Below are 22,389 nucleotides of genomic sequence, written 5' to 3'. Positions count from 1 at the left end.
CATAGGTCCTGTCCTGCTGCCCTCTCACCAAGCTGGTGGCCCTCCTCTGGACCCTCTCCAGGCTGGCCCTCTTGAAGTGCGGCACCCAGTACTGGACGCAGTACTCCAACTGCAGCCTGACCAAAGTCGCATAGAGGGGGAGGATCACCTCTCTGGACCAGCTTGAGATGCACCTTTGGATGCATGACAAGGTATGGTTGGCCTTGCTGGCTGCAGTCTGGCATTGGCAGCTTATGTTCATCTTGGAGTCAATAATGACTCCGAGATCCCTTTCTGCCCCTGTGCTTTCAAGAGGGGAACTCCCCAGCCTGTATGCATGGTGTGGATTCCTTCTCCCAAGGTGCAGCACCCTGCATTTGTCTACATTGAACCCCATCCTATTCTCGTCTGCCCACTTTTGTAATCTGTCTAAATCTAGTTGCAGCCTCTCTCTCCTTTCAAGTGTGTCCACCTTGCCCCACATCTTAGTGTCATCAGCAAACTTGGACAGCGTGCTTTCCACCCCCTCGTCCAAGTCGCTGGTAAAGATGTTAAACAGTGCGGGCCCGAGGACCGAGCCCTGGGATACCCCACTGCTCACATCTTGCCAGGCTGAGTACAACCCGTCCACCACTACTCTCTGGGTGCGCCCCATCAGCCAATTTTTTACCCATCCAACTGTGCAGGCATCAATGCCACAGTGGCTTAATTTATTGATGAGGATGGGGTGAGAGACAGTGTCAAAGGCCTTCTTAAAGTCTAGAAAGACTACGTCCACAGTGGCACCATCATCCAAGGATTTAGTTACTTGGTCATAAAAGGCAATCAGGTTGGTCTGGCAGGACTGCCGTTGATGAACCCATGCTGATTGCCCCTGAGCTTGATCTCCCCTGCTGGCCCCCCACAGATGTGCTCCTTGATGATTCTCTCCAAGATATTCCTGAGCACCGAGGTGAGGCTTACAGGCCTATAGTTCCTTGGGTCCTCCTTCCTCCCCTTCTTGAAAATTGGGACCACATTATCCAGTTTCCAATCCCCCAGCACCTGGCCAGATGACCACGAATGCTCATACAGCCAAGCCAAGGGCTCCGCAATGAACCCCTGCCAGCTCCCTCAACACCCTTGGTTGGAGGGCATCTGGACCTGCAGATTTAAAAATGTCTAGCCCTTCCAGAAGATCCGTAACTACATCTGCACTGACTGAAGGCCTGATAGAGCTATCCCCAAGATTGTCCTCACCTCTGGTAGATGGGATATCCCAGTCCCTGTTCAAGAAAACAGAGGCAAAGAAACTGTTCAAAATATCAGCTTTCTTGTCTGGCATAGCCACAAGATTACCGTTTGTGTCTTGCAGGGGCCTTCCATTGCCTTGTGCCCTCTTCTTGCTCCCAATGTATTTGAAAAAGGACTTTTTGTTGTCCTTAATCCTGGATGCTAGCCTGAGCTCCATCTCTACCTTGGTCTTCCTAATAGCCCTCCTACACTCCCGGGCCGAAGAGGAGCACTCCTCCTTGGTGATAGCTCCTCCCTTCCACTGGTTGTACACCTCCCTTTTAGTCCTCAGGCATTGCTGAATGCCCTTGCTGAGCCAAGGGGGTTTCTGAGCACTCTTACCCGCCTTGCTTCTCTCAGGGACTGTTATCCTTTGGGCCTGGAGGATCGTCCCCTTAAGGTACGACCATCCCTTGTGGACTCCCATCTCCTCTACCTTCTGGGCCCTCAGTGCCTCCCCCACTAGTCTCCTAAGCTCATTGAAATTGGCCCTTCTGAAGTCAGGGGCTTTAGCCTTGGTGCAAGTCCTTGATGCCCTGCGTTGGATAATGAAATCCAGCAGGTGATGATCACTATTGCCCAGGTGGTCAAGGATCTGCAGTCCCCTCACTAAGTAATCCTGTGTATGTTATGGGCCTAACCCAACACCATCAATGAAAAGACTTCCATTAGTCCTTTCACAAGAATTTTTGACAACTTATTATTTAAAAGCATGCCATTTCAAAATGAGATAACAGAGCACAGAGTGCTTTGTTATTTGCAGGGACCTGAGCAGCAGCAAGGTAGCCTGCAGCTGCTTGCAATCCCAATTAGGCACCACTGCCTGATTGGGGAACAGGGCCTGGCTATTCCCTAGAAGAGCAGGGCCCTGAACAGCGAAGGCAGCAGTTTGCTGCCAGCAGCCAGAGAGACATCATCAGCTGAGCTGCTGCTCAATGTCTTGGAGGTAAGAGCTGGGGTTATAGGGAAGGCGGAGGCCCCATGGTCCTGGGTATAACTTGAAACTGCAGCTTGCTGGGGAAGGGTGGTTCGGTGGGACTGTCCATGGCAGGACAGCCCTCCAGAAGTGCCAGGCCAGTTACCTCTCCGATGAAAGGTGAGTATGGAGTGCCTTCTAATCCCAGCCCCCACATTCCTCGTTGGTTGAAATCAAGCAGGGGGAGTCCAGGCTCATGGGAGTTCGGGGCTGAGGTCAGTGAAGGGACCTGGAGTGATGCCCAGGCTTGCCGTGAGCCCTGAGGCTGCTGTAGAGAGCCAGGAGTAAGGCTGCAGGGGAGTGGGGCCTGAGCCTTGGGGAGCTAGTAGAGAAGATCCCAGGTGATGGGATAAGTGATAGCCTGGGGGGCATGGGACAGGGCTTGGAGCCCTGGGGCCAGGGTGAGGGTACAGAGGCCCAGGGTGGGGTTTGGAGACCTGGGGTGGGGCTTGGAGGTCCAGTGTGTGGGCTTGGAGGCCCAAGGTGGGGCTTGGGGCCCAGGGTGCAGCCTTGGAGGCCTGGGGTGGGGCTTGAAGCCTAGGATATGATTAGGTAAGAACCTAGTGTGAGGGCTCTGGGACCACGAGCTCTGGCGGGAGAGTCCCATGTGAGACCCCAGAGCTTGGGTCCCAGTGTTAGCCAGCTGGAGAAACATGTGTGAGGCATGGGACACAATAACGATCCTTTGGGCACAAAGCAAGACGATCCCCGAGCGAGGCAAAAGAGGGAAAGGGGCCAGGAGGCTTCCATGGCTGACCAGAGAAATCCAGGGCAGCCTAAGGGAGCACATAAAAAGTGGAAACAGGGTGAGATCACTAAAGATGAATATACCTCCTCTGCTCGTGCTTGTAGGGAGGCAGTTAGGCGGGCCAAAGCTACCATGGAGCTGAGGATGGCAACCCAAGTAAAGGACAACAACAAATTGTTTTTTAGATACATAGGGAGTAAAAGGAAGGCCCAGGGAGGAATAGGACCCCTGCTAAATGGGCAGAAGCAATTGGTGACAGATAGAGGGGACAAGGCTGAACTCCTCAACGAGTTCTTTGCCTCAGTGTTCCTAAGCGAGGGGCACAAGTCTCTCACTGGGGTTGTAGAGAGGCAGCAGCAAGGTGCCAGACTTCCATGCGTAGATCCTGAGGTGGTGCAGAGTCACTTGGAAGAACTGGATGCCTTTAAGTCGGCAGGCCCGGATGGGCTCCATCCGAGGGTGCTGAAGGCACTGGCCGACGTCATTGCAGAGCCACTGGCGGGAATATTCGAATGCTCGTGGCGCACAGGCCAAGTCCCGGAGGACTGGAAAAGGGCTAACGTGGTCCCCATTTTCAAAAAGGGGAGGAAGGAGGACCCGGGCAACTATAGGCCGGTCAGTCTCACCTCCATCCTTGGTAAAGTATTTGAAAAAATTATCAAGGCTCACATTTGTGAGAGCCCGGCAGGACAAATTATGCTGAGGGGAAACCAGCATGGGTTTGTGGCAGGCAGATCGTGCCTGACCAACCTAGTCTCTTTCTATGACCAGGTTACGAAACGCCTGGACACAGGAGGAGGGGTGGATGTCGTATACCTGGACTTCAGGAAGGCCTTCGATACGGTATCCCACCCCATACTGGTGAACAAATTAAGAGGCTGTGATGTGGATGACTGCACAGTCCGGTGGGTGGCGAATTGGCTAGAGGGTCGCACCCAAAGAGTCGTGGTAGATGGGTTGGTCTCGACCTGGAAGGGTGTGGGCAGTGGGGTCCCGCAGGGTTCGGTCCTTGGACCGATACTCTTTAATGTCTTCATCAGCGACTTGGACGTGGGAGTGAAATGTACTCTGTCCAAGTTTGCAGATGACACAAAGCTATGGGGAGAAGTGGACACGCCGGAGGGCAGGGAACAGCTGCAGGCAGACCTGGATAGGCTGGACAAGTGGGCAGAAAACAACAGGATGCAGTTCAACAAGGAGAAATGCAAAGTGCTGCACCTAGGGAGGAAAAATGTCCAGCACACCTACAGCCTAGGGAACGACCTGCTGGGTGGCACAGAGGTGGAAAGGGAACTTGGAGTCCTAGTGGACTCCAAGTTGAACATGAGCCGGCAGTGTGACGAAGCCATCAGAAAAGCCAATGGCACTTTATCGTGCATCAGCAGATGCATGACAAATAGGTCCAGGGAGGTGATACTTCCCCTCTATAGGGCGTTGGTCAGACCGCAGTTGGAGTACTGCGTGCAATTCTGGGCGCCACACTTCAAGAAGGATGCGGATAACCTGGAGAGGGTACAGCGAAGGGCAGCTCGTATGGTCAAGGGCCTGCAGACCAAGCCCTACGAGGAGAGACTAGAGAAACTGGACCTTTTCAGCCTCCGCAAGAGAAGGTTGAGAGGCGACCTTGTGGCTGCCTATAAGTTCATCACGGGGGCACAGAAGGGAATTGGTGAGGATTTATTCACCAAGGCGCCCCCGGGGGTTACAAGAAACAATGGCCACAAGCTAGCAGAGAGCAGATTTAGACTGGACATTAGAAAGAACTTCTTCACAGTTCGAGTGGCCAAGGTCTGGAACGGGCTCCCAAGGGAGGTGGTGCTCTCCCCTACCCTGGGGGTCTTCAAGAGGAGGTTAGACGAGTATCTAGCTGGGGTCATTTAGACCCAGCACTCTTTCCTGCTTATGCAGGGGTCGGACTTGATGATCTATTGAGGTCCCTTCCGACCCTAACATCTATGAATCTATGAATAAGGGGAGGTCGGAGTTGTGTGTAAGGCCCTTGTCACCAGGGCAAGTAAATGGGCAGCTTCCTGCCTTACTGACATCTTTTCAAACTATTAATATCAGGGCAGGGAGGGAAAGGTAGGCAGGTGGTTTGCCTGGAAGCAAGTGGGAGGGCCAGCGATTTGACTGGCCCTGGGACATCCACTTGTTACAGATGTTATATATCAAATTTATGACATGGTGATTATGTGACTGCACAGAATATGTTGGGCAGGCTTTAAACTAGACTTGTTGGGGGAGGAAGAGGACCGAGGGAACCATGGAACACCAAACCAGAAGACACCCCCAAGAACAGTCCGGTCAAGACAGGTGATAACCACAAGAAATACCCAGGTAAGAGACAGGGGCCCGGATTGTCCTGGGATTGGGGGGGAGGTGCATACACCCTCAGGAGGCCTTAAATGCCTCTAAACTAATGCTTGTAGTATGGGGAACAAGCAGGAGGAACTTGCCCTCCTACTAGCTAACAGAAACCCAGGCATAGTGGGGCTCACTGACACTTAGTGGGATTCAACGCACGATGGGGTGGTAAACATCAAGGGCTATAGGCTGTATAGGCGGGATAGAACGGGGAGGAAAGGTGGGGGTGTGGCGCTCTACGTCAAAGAGCAATACACATCCTCAGCAAGCAGCACTGGGTCTGAGGTAGGGCAGACCGAGGTGCTCTGGATCAGAATATAAGGGGGCAGGGGGAAAGGGACCTAACGGTGGAGATCTACTATAGGCCACCTAACCAGGGAGAAGAGCTGGACCGGGAATTCTCTGGTCAGCTCGCGGAGGCAGTCAAGTCAAAGGATGTGGTCATCATGGGTGACCTAAACTATCCAGATATCTGCTGGGAAGAGCAGTCAGCCAAGTCTGACCACTCACGTAGGTTCTTGGCTGAATTACAGGACCTCCATCTAACCCAGGAGATGCACAGCCCCACCTGGGGAAATGCTATGTTGGACCTGGTCCTGACCACAGGTGACGACCTGGTGAGGGGACTGCAGGTGCTCGACTTTAGGAGGGCCTCTGACACGCTCTCACTCCATTTTCATTAAAAAATGAGGCAACTGTGGTGTTGATGCCTACACAGTCAGATAGGTTGCAAACTGGCTGGAGGGCCGCACCCAGAGAGTGGTGGTGGACGGGTCATTTTTGACCGGGAGGGATGTGGGCAGTGGAGTTCCCCAGGGCTCAATCCTCGGGCCCCCACTGTTCAACATCTTCATCAGCAACTTGGACGAGGGGGTGAAAAGCACCTTGTTCAAATTCACAGATGACACTAAGATGTGGGGAGAAGTGGGCACGCTAGAAGAGAGGGACAGGCTACAACTAGATCTAGACAGGTTACAGAGGTGGGCAGATGAGAATAGGATGGGTTTCAATATGGACAAGTGCAAGGTGCTGCACCTGGGAAGGAAAAACTAGCAGCAGACCTACAGGCTGGGGAACTCCCTTCTTGTCAGCACAGAGACAGAAAAGGATCTTGGAATCATTACTGATTCCAAGATGAACATGGAACATGGGCTGCCAGTGTGGGGACGTGGTCAGGAAGGCTAACTGCACCTTGCCGTGTATCCACAGATGCATCATGAGCAGGTCCAAGGAGGTGATCCTCCCCCTCTATGCGACACTGGTCAGGCCACAGTTGGAGTACTGCATCCAGTTCTGGGCGCCGCACTTCAGGAGGGATGTGGACAGTATGGAGAGGGTCCAGAGGAGGGCCACTCGCATGATCAGGGGGGCAGCAGGGTAGGCCCTATGAGGAGAGACTACAGGACCTGAACCTGTTCAGCCTCCACAAAAGAAGGCTGGGAGGGGATCTGGTGGCCACCTACAAACTTGCCAAGGGGGACCAGCAAGCTATGGAAGAGTCCCTGTTACCTCGAGCACTACCAGGAGTTACAAGGAATAATGGCCATAAGCTGACTGAGAGTAGATTCAGGCTAGACATCAGGAAGCACTACTTCACAGTCAGGGCAGCTAGGAGCTGGAACCAACTTCCAAGGGAAGTGATGCTTGCTCCTACCCTGGGGGTCTTCAAAAGGAGGCTGGATAATCACCTAGCCAGGGTCGTTTGACCCCAGCATCCCTTCCTGCCCATGGCAGGGGGTCGGACTTGATGATCTGCTCAGGTCCCTTCCGACCCTACCTACTATGAAACTATGTCCTGCATCCTGTTCTGAACAGGACTTGAAGTTATTATTACTGTTACACAATCCTGGGGAACATCATGTCTCCTAAACCAATATACTGCATAAACAGATTGTGATACAGTTTTGCATATAATAGTATGCTGACTTGTCTCATTCAGAGCAGCATTTCAATTATTATCAATTGCACTGCAGTTAGGAGTCCACTCACAGATCAAGACCTTCCAGTTCTAGGTACTATATGAACACAACGCAGAGACTTCAAACCCCTCCAGTGCTACCTAGTGCACATGCCCTCTTCTACTGTTACATGGACGTGAATGGAGGTTCCCGACTGTTTTACTGGAGCCAGTCATGGACTCCACTGGCACACAAAAGGTTAGCAGATTTCTGTCAAAGAAACTGTAATCTGTCATATTGGTTTGGCAGCACCAGTTGTACTCCTGGGGTCCATATCACAATAAAATTGGTATTAACCGCCACCCTCAGCAAATGAGAAATGACCCTAGCTTCCCACTCCAGAACAGGGACAGTGTCCTTCAGCAAAGCGATGCATGGTACATACGTTGCTTTTGATTATGCTTCCCCCGTCCTGTTGTTAAACTGAAGACTAGTTTCTTGGGCTGCCAAACTGGCTTCATTCACTAGCAATGAATTCACTACATGAGTAGAAGAAGAAACAGGAAAAAACTGTATGTGGTTTCCATGGTCACTCGACTGTTTACTGCATTTCTGACTAAAATGACAAAGTTAAGCCCTCGCCAGTTTGCCATCAAAACAAGAAGCAGATGTCAGATCCAAAATGCTAATTGTTTGTAGTGCGTGCTCACTCAGGACAAAGCCCAATGAAAGATTATGCCCTTACACCCAAAGAATGCAAACACTAGGCGTCCAAATTTAAAAACGTTGGCCTTCTTCCACTGCTATTTCTTCAATTCAGGATTTCCCAATGACATCAAACTTTTCAGATGTGTGTTCCTTTCTGGTTATTGGCTTTTTAAGACTGATGGTTGCTGAAGCGGGTTTGAGTTAAAATAGCAGAGAGGTTTTTCTGCTCTTCAGATAACAAATCTGAATAACACAAAGGCCACAGTAGAATCCTAATAGTGTGAAAGGAAGATAAGCCAAGGCAGAGAAGACAGTGGAGGTAATGAGAATGGTTGAGGTGACTATCAGTGGCAGGTGCAGGACTGCACAAAGGGCACAGGTAGAGCTCTTTATATCTAGGAAGTCTCCAGGACATCATTCCATTCCTTTTGCCAGGCAGCATACGAGGGACTGGGACAGAGACCAGTTTTGGTCATAGGAAGGGTGTGCAAAATAAAATAGAAGGATATTAAGAAATCTCTCGTGAAGCAGAACCCATGGTAATGCAGTAAGAGAAGCAGTAGCATGGTGATCCATCCTGTGTCCTGCTCTGCTAGACAGTTATCTGGGAGTGAGTTGTTCTTTTTTTCTTTGCTGGTTGCTGCATGGGGCCGGGAGTGACTTTTTCCCTTCCTACTGCTACATGTCAGGTTGTTTTTAAGCCTTCCTCAGAGGCACTGGTTGTTGGTTGCAGCCCAAGCTTGGGATTTTGACTGGGGTGTGCCAATGCTCCTGCTGAGACTTAAACCCAGAGGTTCCTAGCTAAGTCTTGTCCCTCTGCTCAGGGTCAGACTGATCACCATATCTGGGGCCAGGAGGGAATTTCAGATTGGTACAGAGTCTGGGAGTGTTCTGCCTTCCTCTATAACAGGAGATATAGCCTATCTCTCGAGCGTATTTTAATAACCCTTGCAGCAGCAAGCAGTATGTTGGCCGTGGTAGTCCCCCTGCTTTACCTGTGGCAGGTTTGGGTGTTATCTCTTGTGATGTGTCAGGTTTGACTGTGTAGGTTTGCAAACAGATTAGACAATAGATTTGTATAGGACAGTTTGGAGAGGGACGATCCTACCTCAGGCATAGGGTTCAACTAAATGACCACTTGAGGTCCCTTCCAGCCCTGTGTCTCTATGATTCTCAATCCACTGGAGCGAGATTTCTTCGCTAAGGAAAAACAGTTGATTTCATGGAAGAATGGAAAACAGGGTGCCTGAAGGATAACTGCATCCATATTTAGAGGAAAGATTGCATTATTTATGCCTCTTAGCTCCTTAGCCCATGGATTGACAGAGGTGTGTTAATCTGAAGTCAGTCAGAGGGCAGGGCAGGAGAGCACTAATGCTTGTATACGCCACGGGGGTTTACTTTGGTTCAATTCTCCCTAAATTGAAGCAGTGGGTTTTTAAAAACACCATTTCAATTTAGGGAGAATTAAACCGAAGTAAACCACTGTGGCATGTACACAAGGGTAGGTCCCGATCCTTACCTGCCTCTCCGGCAGCAGGGGGGGATGCGGGGGCGAGCTCCCGACAGGCCAAGCGGTCCCTGAACTTTGGTGGGGGGGGAAGGCTGGGGCTTCTCTCCATGGTGGCAGCAGCACCCACCTGCAGGCACCTGGTTCGGGCGGTCCCAGGGGGTACTGCAACTGCGGAGGGAAGCACCAGCCCTCCCCACCCCACCCCACCCAAGCAACTGCAGAAGGAAGCACCAGGTCCCCGTGCAGCTCAGGCAGGCAGGTGGAGTCTGGGGAGAGGTGGGGAGAAAAAAAAAAGATCAGGCTCGCCACTTTTTTTTTTCTTCAGTGGATGCTGCTTGCACAGGGCTGTTGCACTTTGTTAGGTAGCAAACTAAAACACCTCGGAGGTGTTTTATTTTGCTACGTCCCTAAGTCAATTAAAGCGCAATACGTTGCCGACAGTGTAAACAGCAACACCATTAAAGTGGTGCAAAAGGGCATTTAAGCGACTTGCAAGGCCAATTTTATGACCTGTGCAAAGGCCCTTAGAGACTATCTGCTTCAGAGAGGCATCCGATGTAATACAGGTGTCACCTACAAAAGCCTATGTCTCTCTGAGTTAGTCCCTAAGGCTACATCCCCATGAATGGGAAGGTACAGTTTCCAGTGCCTCAAAGCCTTTTGAGGTGCCACGAAACGCACGCACCACTTGTGATTCTGTTTGCCATGCTGCATATTTGCAGTGCGGTGGCAATGTTAGATACTGGGAAATCCCGGTATCTAAAAAACCTGCAGCAGAAAAAAGTGGTGTGGTGCATGTGGCTGTAGCATGAGCCACCCGAAACTGGAGCCTGACCGGCCAGAGCCACATTCTGGCTGCCGGGCAGGCTCCTCTTGCTGCTGCAGCCCCGGGAGGCCCCCAGGATCCCAGGTAAGGCTGCTGGGCCAGCCTGGTTGCTGGCTCCAGCCTCCCCTACCCCACCCAAGGCAATCTGCCACATGCCAGAGCACATGTGCAGGAGTGTGCCCAGGGACAACTAGTAGTGGCACAAATATGGGCTGCTGGTAGTTGTCCCCAGGGAAACACATGTTCCCACTCCTGAGGATGCCCCCTAAGGTGCTACCCTGCCCTGCCTTCAGCCCATAGAGACAAGGTAGAGATACAGGCCACGTTCATGATGGCTCCTCTATCAGAGTTCTGCTGTAATCCCACATTCATTTATGATGTATCCCAGAGTAACAGGCAGAAGCACCAGTACCCGTGATTATATTCACCTCTGTGGCAACCTGACTCTTACTCCCAGGCTAAGGGAATGTACAAAATGGTTATTTAAGAAAGAAAAAAACAAGTATTTCCGCTCTCCTTTGCTACCCTGAATGTCAGCTGCTAGGGCACACTCAACTGGCATTCAGAAGCAGACAGGGCATCTTCCTTAAGCTTTCTTCTTCCTTCCTTCATTTCTCTCTCTCAGCTGAGGCCACTTCTAACATACATGCAGTCTTCAGGAGATTTAGGACCAAAATTTGGGCTTTCGAACCAAATCTCTCTGCCTTGCCTCAGGTATCTCAAATCTTCCCTTTGCCAGGATCTCTGGAACGCCTAGCAAAGCATCCTTACTGTTTAAGTTGCTGTTATTTTCCATCTATAGCACCCAGCGCAGAAGAGATACTTTAAGAGAACTGCAGACAATCTAATTGGCCACCCTTCAGGTATGAGCCGTTCTTCAACAGTTAACTTAATAATGACAAGATCTTTTTTGTTCCCTGCTCACCACTGGTATGAGAGCACCACAATCTCTGAGTCATTGTACAGTTGATTTGAGCTTAACCCTAATCACCCTGTAATGCCACGGCTTATTCTTCAATCTTCCTGAAAACAGGAAAACAAAGCAACAATAAACCTGCAAGATTTAAGACCATTTCTATGGGTCAGCTGGTTTACAAATATTGGTTGTGTCTTTTCCACTAAATCATAAAGCTGTAAAGTAATGCTGGAGGGTAAAACATGTGCCTGCTAGTATATGCCTAAAGAGGTTCTGGGAATTAATTCTGCTTTAAAGAACTATTCCAGTTATTCATGTGACTCAGCGGCTGAAACCGGTATCTTCCTACAGTCACATGATGACGTGCTGATTCAGACTGCTTAAGCAGTCCGGGATACATGAGACACCTTGTCAAAAGAAAAGCCTCTGTTTGGGGACACAGGCTCCTGCTAGCTTGGAAGGAAATCTGTGTTATCTGTACTTATCTGCCTAGGTGAGACTATCAAGTCACTAACCAGAGTGCATCATCTTCCTTGCTTTGGTAAGAGGAGGAAAATATTTTCTACCATTACATATATTGAAATAGCGACATGCCGCTTTATTGCTCAGCGCTCGTGTCACAGCTGTGACATCTGCACAGACCTGAGCTCGGGGCTGAAGGCTAACGTCAGGACAAAACAAAACAATCCCATCCACTTTCACTACCCCTTTTATCGGTTCATCTCAGGGGGTTCTGCAAAGGCTGGCAAGCAGTTATGATCTCGGTCTCACTTCCTATTTAAGTTTAGAAATGGTTTAATGGAGACTTAATAACTGCTTACCAGACATAAATAGTACTTTGCAAGACTTCGCTATAAGCAAGCGATTGACCGGTCATAGCAATCCACAACAAAGATTAACTATTAAACCACGTAGCATGTGTTTACCCTTTATAAGCTAGTCACAAACTGGAGCACGCCATAATGGGTAAAGGCTGAAAGATGGATAAACTTAGGCACCGAGTTTAAGCAACTTGTCCATGGTCGCACAGCCAGTCAGTAGCGGAGCAAGAACGAAAACCCTGGTCTCCTGACCCTTTCCCTAGCTTCAGTCTGTAAGATCCTAACTGCCTTATATATACACAGTCTTTTAAGTCTTCATAAGTGTAGTATATCTATTTTAAGTTTCCTTAAATTTCTATGCACCAGGGGAAAAAAATCTGTTTTGGTGTCACACGCCAGAGGCTGTTTTTCAAAGAATAAACAGTCTAGATAGCGCAGTCTACAGAGCTCTCTATCCAGATACATTTATTTACTGCAGTGTTTAAGTGCCCGAATGAGTTGCATCTGGCATCTAGTGTTACAGTTTCAACGTTTATTCTGCCATTAGTAATAACAATGCCTAATTAAAATACCAAGGTATTGTTTCCTGTACTTAACTCCCCTCCAGCCCTGCCCCTCCAATGATGGATTTTCTGTTCCAGAACAGATTATTTTCCTTCTGCTCTGTGGCTCATTTCCCCCACAACAAATGGCAGATTTGAACCATAGAGAAGCAATATTGTTAACCCCTTCACTGTCTACCAGAATAATCAGAGAGGCATCTGCTGACTGCCAACTCAGTAAAGGGTGCAGGGTTCATTGCCCTGGCCTTTGAGAAATATCCGTGCAAACCAGCACGTGGGGCTACTAGGGGATGTTTGGAGTTCCCTCGCTTTAAACTGTGGAAAAAGGATTGTTCATCATAAAAGTGAAAGAAAAAGAAAAATCTACAGAGGCGTCTTAGAGAGCCCTTACTTCTTCTGTCCCGAAACCCTGGAAAGCGATTTAGTTGCACGCATGTCAGAGTGAAAGAGCTCCAGGTACTGCCCCTCCTCATTCCCCTCAGTCCTTCCTCTTCAAGGCATGCCGTGCATACCAAAACGCCAAATAATGCCAAACCCCGGGCATGCTGAAATGTGAATCCGCAAGGTATTCGAGGGTTAAAAAACAGAGGAAAACTCTAGCCTGGGAAAACTAGGGGCTTTCCATTCCCGCTGTAATGTAATGACAGATTTAAACTTCAGAGTGAAAAAGTCCTTGAAAGGAATTAGATTTCAAGCTTCCTGAGCCATATGGGCTTTATTTTGCAAGGCTATTGATAAGTCTATCCTCTCCCCCACCCAAAGAAAAAAAAACTTGGGAAATGGATTCTGCTGCCTTGATTCAAAGGAAAGGGGTTTAAAGACCCTCCACTGTAAGGTCTCTCTGAAGGAGGAAAGTCCCTGGAGGCAAAACAATAATTGGTTTTGACCTTCCGCAGTTAAGGAGGCGTTGGTAAAGACTAGACTTAAACACAGCCTGACAACTGTGAGCTCCAATCAAATTCAGAAAGGGACGGAAATTGGATAAGCAAATTCCTTTTTGTTCATGACCCCGGTCCCACTTTCTTTCCCCCTGCAGCATGACACATCAGAATCTTTCCTGTGGCCCATAAATCACTTGCAAGACAGCAATCGCCTTTGAATGGCTGTCTTATATTACATTTATATATCTCCCAGACAAGCAGCATTAGCAGTGCCTCTGTCTACTTTGAAACAGCATTAAAAACAGCACAGACAGGCCACTCTCTCACTAAAAGAGTGGCACGGTTTCATTTCTGTTGTCAGCGAGGCATACCTTTTCCTCTCTCTCTCTCGGAGTTTGGACTGCTGATTACCCAGAATATCCACTTGCCCATAAAACAAAACTGGTTGGGGGTTTTGAGTGGACAAACCAGCAATCGGGACTGTGTCAGATGCTGCAACAGCTAAAATGTTTCTCTTCCCTAAATATGCCCTAGCAAATGACAGTCTGCCCTGCTAGTGCTTTCGGAAATATAGTGCCTGTGTTATGTTATGCATGGCCAGTGCATCATGGACCAGCATCCACAGAAACTCCTGGCAGCAATGGGAGGTACCTACATGCTTCCCCGCAACTTGTGGCTGTCAATACTCACTCATCATTGTTGCACAGCAGACCCAGCCTGGCCCACTGCCATCCTACTTGCCAACCCCCACTCAAACTCCTCTCCCTGCCCATGCCAGAGGAATCCCTACCTTTCTCTGGAACTGGTTGAGGTAAACCAGAAATCCTGGTGCTCAGTTCTTTGTGATGAGGATGTTTTTTATTTAATCATCTCTCAAGCAAACTCCAGGACAGTGCAGATTTTGCTTAAATGACCACCCCCCTCCCCCCCAGAGAAAGACCATCAAAAACAGGGTCCTGCATCCTGCAGGCAGGAACAATCACACACACAAAGGGTGTACAAAAAGTGCTAGCTAATGGTGAATGTTTCCACCTTAAATGGCCAATTTGACATGGTGACCACTGAAATCTGACTCATGTAATCTGCAGATATGACTCACAAGTGCTGAAGATCCAAAAGCAATAGAGTCTGGAGAGATTTCAAGTTTCAAACTTTTGGGAAAAAGTGGTTATTTTTAGGGTCTGATGAGAAACAGAGATTAAAAGATAAGCAGAAAAAAAGAAGGCAAGTGCCATGTCCAAATCTCAAGCTTCACGTGGTTTCACTTTGCCCCGAGAGTGGGCTGAAAACTTTAAAGCACCTCGGTAAAGCATAGCGATACATTTACGGGAGACAAACTGACCTCGATCACCAGTCCCAGCGCCCTGCCCCTCCAACCATTTTTTGGCAAAGTTCGGCTCTAGATCTGAATATGGTGAATCAAGCCATTCTCTTCTGTGAGCTATTGGTGAAGACTACCTTGTGTCAGATTTGAGATCCCAAACCCCCAAAACATCCACTTATTCAAAACAACATGCTTCCAATAGTGTACACAGTTCCCCAGCTCACTCCACATATCCAAACACCACACACATCTTTCCTTTTCAAAACCTGCCCTCTGGGGTGGTGATCTCAAAAAATGACCCTAATTTGTGGAATTAAAATGCTGCCCAGTCTTTTACAAATAATTTGGCTAATATATTTTAATTAGACAATGTATGTCTCTCCTTCCTGCGCTAAATTGAGTCCTTTAACAGACTCATTCTTCTCCTATGGCCTGCGCATAGTTATTACCTGCTACAACAGCTCCTGCAGGAAAGACAAAATAGATGCATTATTCCAAACGACAGCAAAGTTGTAGGGAACAGGTGTTCTTCCCCAAGATAACATTCAGATTGCAAGCAGGCAACAGGAATTCATGCAATTGGACCCGCTTCAGCGCTGAGAGTTTATGTAGGACAATACGTACCTCTAGAGCTGGGTCATGTACCAAGCGCGTCCTTGCTGAAGTGCCAACAATATAATGGAAAGCTGGCACCTAAAGGGAAGTCACTATGTTCTCTTGTATCACCCTGACTGTGCAGAAGGGCACCAAAGCAGGTTAGCTGGGGAGAAAAATTGGCCGGCTAGAGGAATTTAAAAGCTCCCAGGGGAAAGGAGATGGGGGAGACTAGAGAACAGGACAAGGGAGAGGGTGAAGGGCTACAACACAGACAGGGACTCTCCCAGGGTCTGGAAAAAGACTACAGGGTTTGCTCTGATTCTTTATTATGTTGTATTGAATGCCTGAGGATTTGACTGTTTATTGGTTATGTATATGCTCCGGTTGTGACTTAGGCTGTGTCCCGTGGGACCAGTTGGCTCCAGGGAAATAAAGGACAGTGTTATATGAACTGTTAACCCACTACAAGGGCCAATATCATTGACTCTCAGGGAAGCGGAAGTTTAGAGAGATGAAGTGACTTGCTAAAGCCCAACCAACAAGCCAGTACCAGAGTTAGGAAGAGAAACCCAGTTGTCGGTCCTTGGGCCAATCTACAGCCATGCCTACCTCGCAAAATTACTGTGCCAAGGAGCATACTCCTCCCAGGCTGGATGCATTGTAGCTGCATTTGCAAAGCACCATGAACAGACTAATGCATTTTCTAAGCTGTGCTATGTAGCCTACCTGCAGCACATCAGGTGGTTGCATGCATAATACAGCACAGCATGTTTGAATGTGCCACTGCCCGGCATGGCAAGTGTATGGTATAGGCACCTGTGAAGCCACACTCGCTTATTAGCTTCCTTTTATTTTCAATGTCATGAGGTGCAAGTAAAGGACTACAGTTGAAATTAGGGCCAAAAGCTGAGCCAGAGCAAGTACTTACAGATATCATTAATACCTCCTTACATGAGAGCAGAACTAAATTTGTAACTGCAATCCTTTAACTCTCCATATTAAGTTTTGGAGAGCTCGCCATGGGGAAGCAGGGCACACATGCCGCTGAGCATAACAATTTTCTGCTGCAGTTCTTGTGTTCCACCTGCAGAAACAAAGCTTCTGGAGCAGTGGCTTGGCAGAGCATCAGACGCTACGTGGTACCAGGACCCTGGATAATCAATGAAACATGCATCATGCAGTTCCCATAGGGCAGGGGTTTTCAACCTTTTCTAACAAGCATACCCCTTCTGTCTCAAAGTTTCAGCTCATGCAACCCTTTATATTAAAATTATTCAGGGGGTTGAGTGTGCGCATGCCCCCCCCTTGCCCTCCCCAGCAGTCTGTGGGGGAGGGGAAAGGGCCATTGGGGGGGCAGATCAAGGCCCCCATGGTGAGGGAGGGAGTGGGGCACAGGCAAGGGCAGGGGCTGGGGTGAATGGGGCCCCAACTGGGCCCGGTCATTGGACAATCAGAGGCTGGGCAGCTCGTCCAGGGTCATGGGGAGGGGAGGACGGGGGGGACAGGGACTCCTGCCGCTGCACGCTGGTGAAGCCTAGGGGGCACATGCCCGCCCCCACCCCAATCTGTGCATGGGGCAGAGGTGGCTGCCACTGTGGGCACCGTTGCAACTACCCCAGGAGTAGTTGCAACGGTGCAGGCAGGGGGCATGGCACAGCCCAGTGGTGGCAGGTACAGTGGTGTGCAAAGCCCAGTGTGCAATGGCATCCACCTCCGCCCCACACACAGATTGGGAGGCACATCCCCGCTAGGTCTCTGCTAGGGTGCACACAGTGATAGGAGCCACCCCCCACACCTGCTACAACTTTTTTAAGTACCCCTGGTTGACAACCACTGCCATAGGGGTTCCTGTTTACATGCTGCCTCAAAAATAAAAACTGTTCAAAAAGAATGATTGTGGATACCTTCAAGCAATGGCAACAACTTTGCATTGCTGACTGCACCTACAGGAACCTGTGGGAATAATGCAAACATTTTCACCTTTGCTCAGGATGGGATAGCACATCATCAGATGGCAGCTGAGCCCGGGGGGCATTGTGCCCTATGTCTCTTAGTTTGGAGGGCTCTTTACCTTGCATATCTGAACTTTTAACTGTATTTGTTAGTCAAAGACAGGATCCCTGGCAATATCCACATGTAACAGCTGAAAGCCACACAGATGCATTCGGCCCAATCCCTCCCTCCCTTTACCCCTGGAGGTAAAAAAACAAACAACCTTTTCTAACCAGACATCCATGCTACAAGAGTGACACACCACTGATCACACATGTAACATTCACATTCACATTCACAACTGCGGTGGTAAACTTTATTTCAACTTTGACATTTAGTGCCTCTACAGTGACTCACGTGTCGGTGATGCTCCTGTTAAGGATGTAAGAAGCAGAAGCCAGTGCAGAAAGAATAAGCAAGCCACAGGCTTCACAGAGAGGCTTCTATTTCAGTGGAGGTTCCTGGTCATTATAATTTATAACATGCACATTTGTATATATTTACATAAATGTATATATTTATACACAGAGAAGAAGCAGTAGCTGAGGCTGAGTTCCAGTGTTCCACGCATCTGTGTAGAAAGAGACTTGTAATTTTTTCTACTGTGCTAACACCAGATGTATTTTTAAAAAATAATTTGCCAACTGAGGGTTGCCAAGCCAAGGCACAGGGAAAATGACAAGTGTAACCAATTTCAATGCTTTAATCACAGGGGGGGAAATGGATCTGGTCAGCTGTTTTGGAAAAGGGTGAACCAAATGGCCAGGGACATGGTGCACACAGAACACAGTCACCCGAGCTGTCTCTGCTATGTTTCCTAACACATAGTTTCTCAACCTGCGGTCTGTGTACCCCTGGGGGTACACGAGACACAGGCAGGGGGGACATGGGTACCCCAACACTCTCTCTCTCTCTTGCCCTCTTTTCCTTTCTCTCTCACCCTCAAAACTAGGGCAAAAAATTTGGTGCAATTTAAAAAATTAAATTCCCCAGTAAAAATTTGGTGTTCAGCCCTCCTAGCTTTGGCCAACATCACCTCTAGCCCAGGTACATACTTGAGTTGTGCGCCCCTGGTGTAAAAGGTGGCAACCCTACCCACACCAGATCAGACATCTGTCATATCACGGCCTTATATACACAGCCCTTCTTCCAACATGTGATGCACATTAGTCTGTAAGTATAAAATCCCCTGGAAAACTGAATGTTGGGGTACATATTAAAATTTTCAGACGTTAGGGGGTACTTGCTACTTAAAAGGTTGAGAAACACTGTCCTAACAGACCACCCTCCAGGCCCCCTTTCTCCCCCGTTCAACCTTCAGTAAGGAGGTTCTTCATTCATTTAACTGCACTTTCCTAGAAAACCTCAGACCGTCAATAGGAACCCAAGCCCTGCCTATCGAGCTCCAAGCTTCCTCAGCAAATAGAGGACATGGTGCCCATGAACAAGAACAACAGTCTGCATTTGTAGCTGCATTTGTTAGGCAAAGACAGGATCCCAGGCAACATCCAAATGTAACAGCTGAAAGCCACACAGACGCATTCAGAAGAAGAAGGAGCAATGGTCTCAAGTTGCAGCAAGGGAAGTTTAAGTTAGATATTAGGAAGACTTTTCTCACTAGGAGGGTAGTAAAGCACTGGAACAGGTTACCCAGAGAGGTGGTAGAAGCTCCATCCTAGGAGGTTTTCAAAACTCAGCTAGACAAAAGTCTTGGCTGGGATGATCTAGTTGGGGATGGTCCTGCTTTGAGCAGCGGGTTGGACTGAGGTCCCCTCCACTCTTAATTTTTTATGATTTTTATGATTCTAAGTTCCAAGCCTAACGCAACAATGAAAGAAACGGGTCAACCCCTCTCTCTAGATCCCCCTGCCACATCACCTTCCTGAGGAAACCCCTTTGACAGACACTTCTGTATAGTGCCTTCTGCATCTGGCCCAGATCCAATTCTCCATTCCTTCTATGTTGGTTCCTTTGAGACTGGTTTTTACAGCTGGCGCTAGGACAGTGGTGGGAAAATAAATCATTCTTAAAATTGTAAGTTAATTTGATTTTATTCATTAATTACCTACTACTACATGTTTTGCTACCCAAGATATCAGTACTTTATGTGGCCTGTGTGAGCAACAGTTAGTATTTAACACCTTGGAGGAAGAACTTATTTACAGGATCTGGAATAGCCTGCCACTGGAGGTGGATCAAGCACCCACACTGAACACCTTCAAGAGAAATTTGGATGTTTATCTTGCTGGGATCCTATGACCCCTGCTGACTTCCTGCCCCTGGGGCGGGGGGCTGGACTCGATGATCTTCCGAGGTCCCTTCCAGCCCTAATGTCTATGAAATCTATGAAACCTGCTATTTAATTCAGTTGCTTTTATAGTGAAGACACTGTAAAAACAGGGACAGAAAAGTAAAGGCACAATTTAGCAATTAGAATGTAAATACAATCTACGTTATATATGAAGAGATAAGGACAAGTGCTCCTTTCCCTAGGATTGAGAGAAGCCTCTATAAAAGCTTTGCCTGGTTATGGAAAAATTAATTACACCTTAAAACGGATCCCCAAAACAATGAACCTTATGTTCCAGGCCAAAACGAGTCCTTCGATAAGAAAAGCTTTATGTCTTGAGGCTGAATACTCAACTGCTAGGAACTGATGTCGCTCTACACTAGCTCAAAATCTGGGCCAAGGTGCCCAATTGGTCCTGAGTTTCCACTGACAAGTGGTAATGGTGTTTCAGGTACACAAAACATTTGTAGGGGAAAATTTGTCAACATCTAGCTGACTGCAGATCCACATCTGCTGGTTGTGAAATGTTCACGTTAACCTACTTATGATAGCTCAGAGACCCACTGCCTTTCCCCAGCCTTGCATAACACTATGATTTATGCAAGATGTCTGGAGGCTGTTTGGGGCAATTAGTACATTCAAAGGTTGGTAGTAAAACATCTGTTGGTGGAAGAAAATTATTTAATTAACCTGCTTCAAAGATTTGATTTTACTTCAAGCCATATCTTTACATTTCTTATCGGTTTTAACATGTCGAAGTTGAGGCTTGCAGGAGAAGTTTCGAAAGCACTTAGGTGAGTTAGGCGCCTACCTTACCATGGGACTCAGGCTCCTCTCATCCAGTCACCTCATCTGTGTAAGGGGAAAGGGAGGCAGGAACAGAATCCCAGGTTTAGGGGGAAGGAGTAGGAGGTAACTAAAAAAATCCCCAGTTAGTGATTGCCAGACAGGCCTTCCTTCTCTGGAGAGGAACATGTTCACAGCCAGCAGGCCTGACCTGGCAGCTAGGTCATGGCCAAGCACTGAACCCACCGAATATCCGGGGTAGAATATGGCACCTGTGGCTTTTCAATTAGGATTTTTGCACAAAGACAACCTATGAAGCAGCCACTGAAACTGGGCTGAAGTTGGGTACTGAAATTAAGTTATGGTTTCGGAGCACCACCAAGACATTTCCAGACGGATCCATACCATGGAGATAGCATCTCAGTTAAACACAAGGGTTGCCATTAACAAAATGTCCATTGCCAGGAGTTGCCATTCAGTGGTTGTACCCAAGATACCCCAGTTGCTCTCTCTCTCTATGTACAGGCAAGCCACAATGGCATCTCCAATAGCATTGAATGGAAACTCCTGGCAGATGGTGAGTTTCTAACAGTGATTACCATAATATGCTAACAGAGCCACAAAAGGCCTACTAATCAGGTAAATAGTATAATGCCCTTCGCATATATCGTATAACAGGAGCTACACAATACTTACTTATTTGCTACCTAATACCAGCTAGTAAAACATTGCCCAATTATATATTTACCTGATAGCATGACATTGTCCCATGCATAGAGAAGAATACCAAATACAAAGAAACAACTTAATTACATATTGACCTAACAGACCAGAATGACTTCTGGTATGTGATATAGTACTAGACATAGTTATTGGGAGACAAAAGTGGAGGAGAGAGGAAGAACTTGGTCTGCTGTTTTGAAATGAATAAACTGCAGCGCATTAGAAATAGGGAAGGAAGTTAAAAAAAGATGGAAGAGCAGACTGATATAGATGAGATCAGAAACAGTTTAGGAAATGACCATTTCCCTCTTTGGGTACCTCAGCTTCAGTTTTCTCTTCCTGGTTCTCTAGAAGCAGTCTCTGGCCCCAAAATCCTGTCTTTTTGGCTTCAAAGGGGCTAGGATTTCATCCAAATATGCAGTTGAAGATGCTCTGGGAAAGAAACAAGTTGACGCAGCTCCAGAAGCACATACACCTGTGGGCAAAACAAACTACTGTAAACACTTGTAGGTGAAATAAATTAGCAGTTCAAAGAGATTATAAGATGCACAAAGATGCACAGAAGCAATTCTATGCAGAGCACTCCACCTGTGCTCCTGTATGACTTCCAACTCTACAATCAAGAGCACTTCTTTCTCTGGTGCTTTTGTTCATACACTGTGCTATGACATCCGTACAGGTAGCAACAAATACAAAAGGAAGCATTGCAACCACATATCTGTTAGAGATTTTTGGTAAAGTTTTAGGGCTGAAGTAAAGTCTTTTCAGACCCAGGTCTGATATTAGTTTCAATACAGTTCCATTTCTTTTCTGCCTTCCTCTAATGAAAAAACTGCATGCACCTGGAAGCGTATGAAGCAGGAGGAAAAACATATGAATTGGGAGAATACTGAGACATTCCTGGATGCCAGCTCGGCCACTCACTTCAAGCAGATACTTTCCTTTAAGCATTTTTATATTTTCTGCTGAATGGAGAAGGACTTAGGAAAATACATAACTACGGAGGGTTTAGAATGAGAAAGGCTTGTGGATTTTATTCTAGCACCGTTGCTATAAAATGCAATACTGTGGGGTTGGAACCTTTGGGGACTATTTAAATACAGATATTCAGGACTGTAAATGAAAACGGTTGGGTAAGACCAGAGTAAGAGGCCAGGGTGCAGGAAAGCACTTAGTCACATGCTTATTTGTAAGCATGAGCAGTTCCACTGA

At 47.9% G+C, this 22,389-nt stretch overlaps 1 protein-coding gene across 7 annotated transcripts in view; it reads right to left on the bottom strand.

Annotated features, from left to right (window-relative positions):
- FGGY (FGGY carbohydrate kinase domain containing) overlaps nt 1-22,389 on the bottom strand; it is a 412,233-nt gene that overhangs the window by 243,358 nt on the left and 146,486 nt on the right. For all 7 annotated transcript variants that reach the window (XM_019479224.2, XM_019479227.2, XM_059727889.1 and 4 more), the window contains one exon: nt 21,496-21,652. The gene's annotated coding sequence lies outside the window, so the exon portion shown is untranslated. The remainder of the gene's footprint in view (nt 1-21,495; nt 21,653-22,389) is intronic.

This window comes from Alligator mississippiensis, chromosome 5 (assembly GCF_030867095.1).
Source record: "Alligator mississippiensis isolate rAllMis1 chromosome 5, rAllMis1, whole genome shotgun sequence".
In the NCBI taxonomy this organism is placed as follows: domain Eukaryota; kingdom Metazoa; phylum Chordata; order Crocodylia; family Alligatoridae; genus Alligator; species Alligator mississippiensis.
This window is presented reverse-complemented; position numbering and strand designations above follow the sequence as displayed.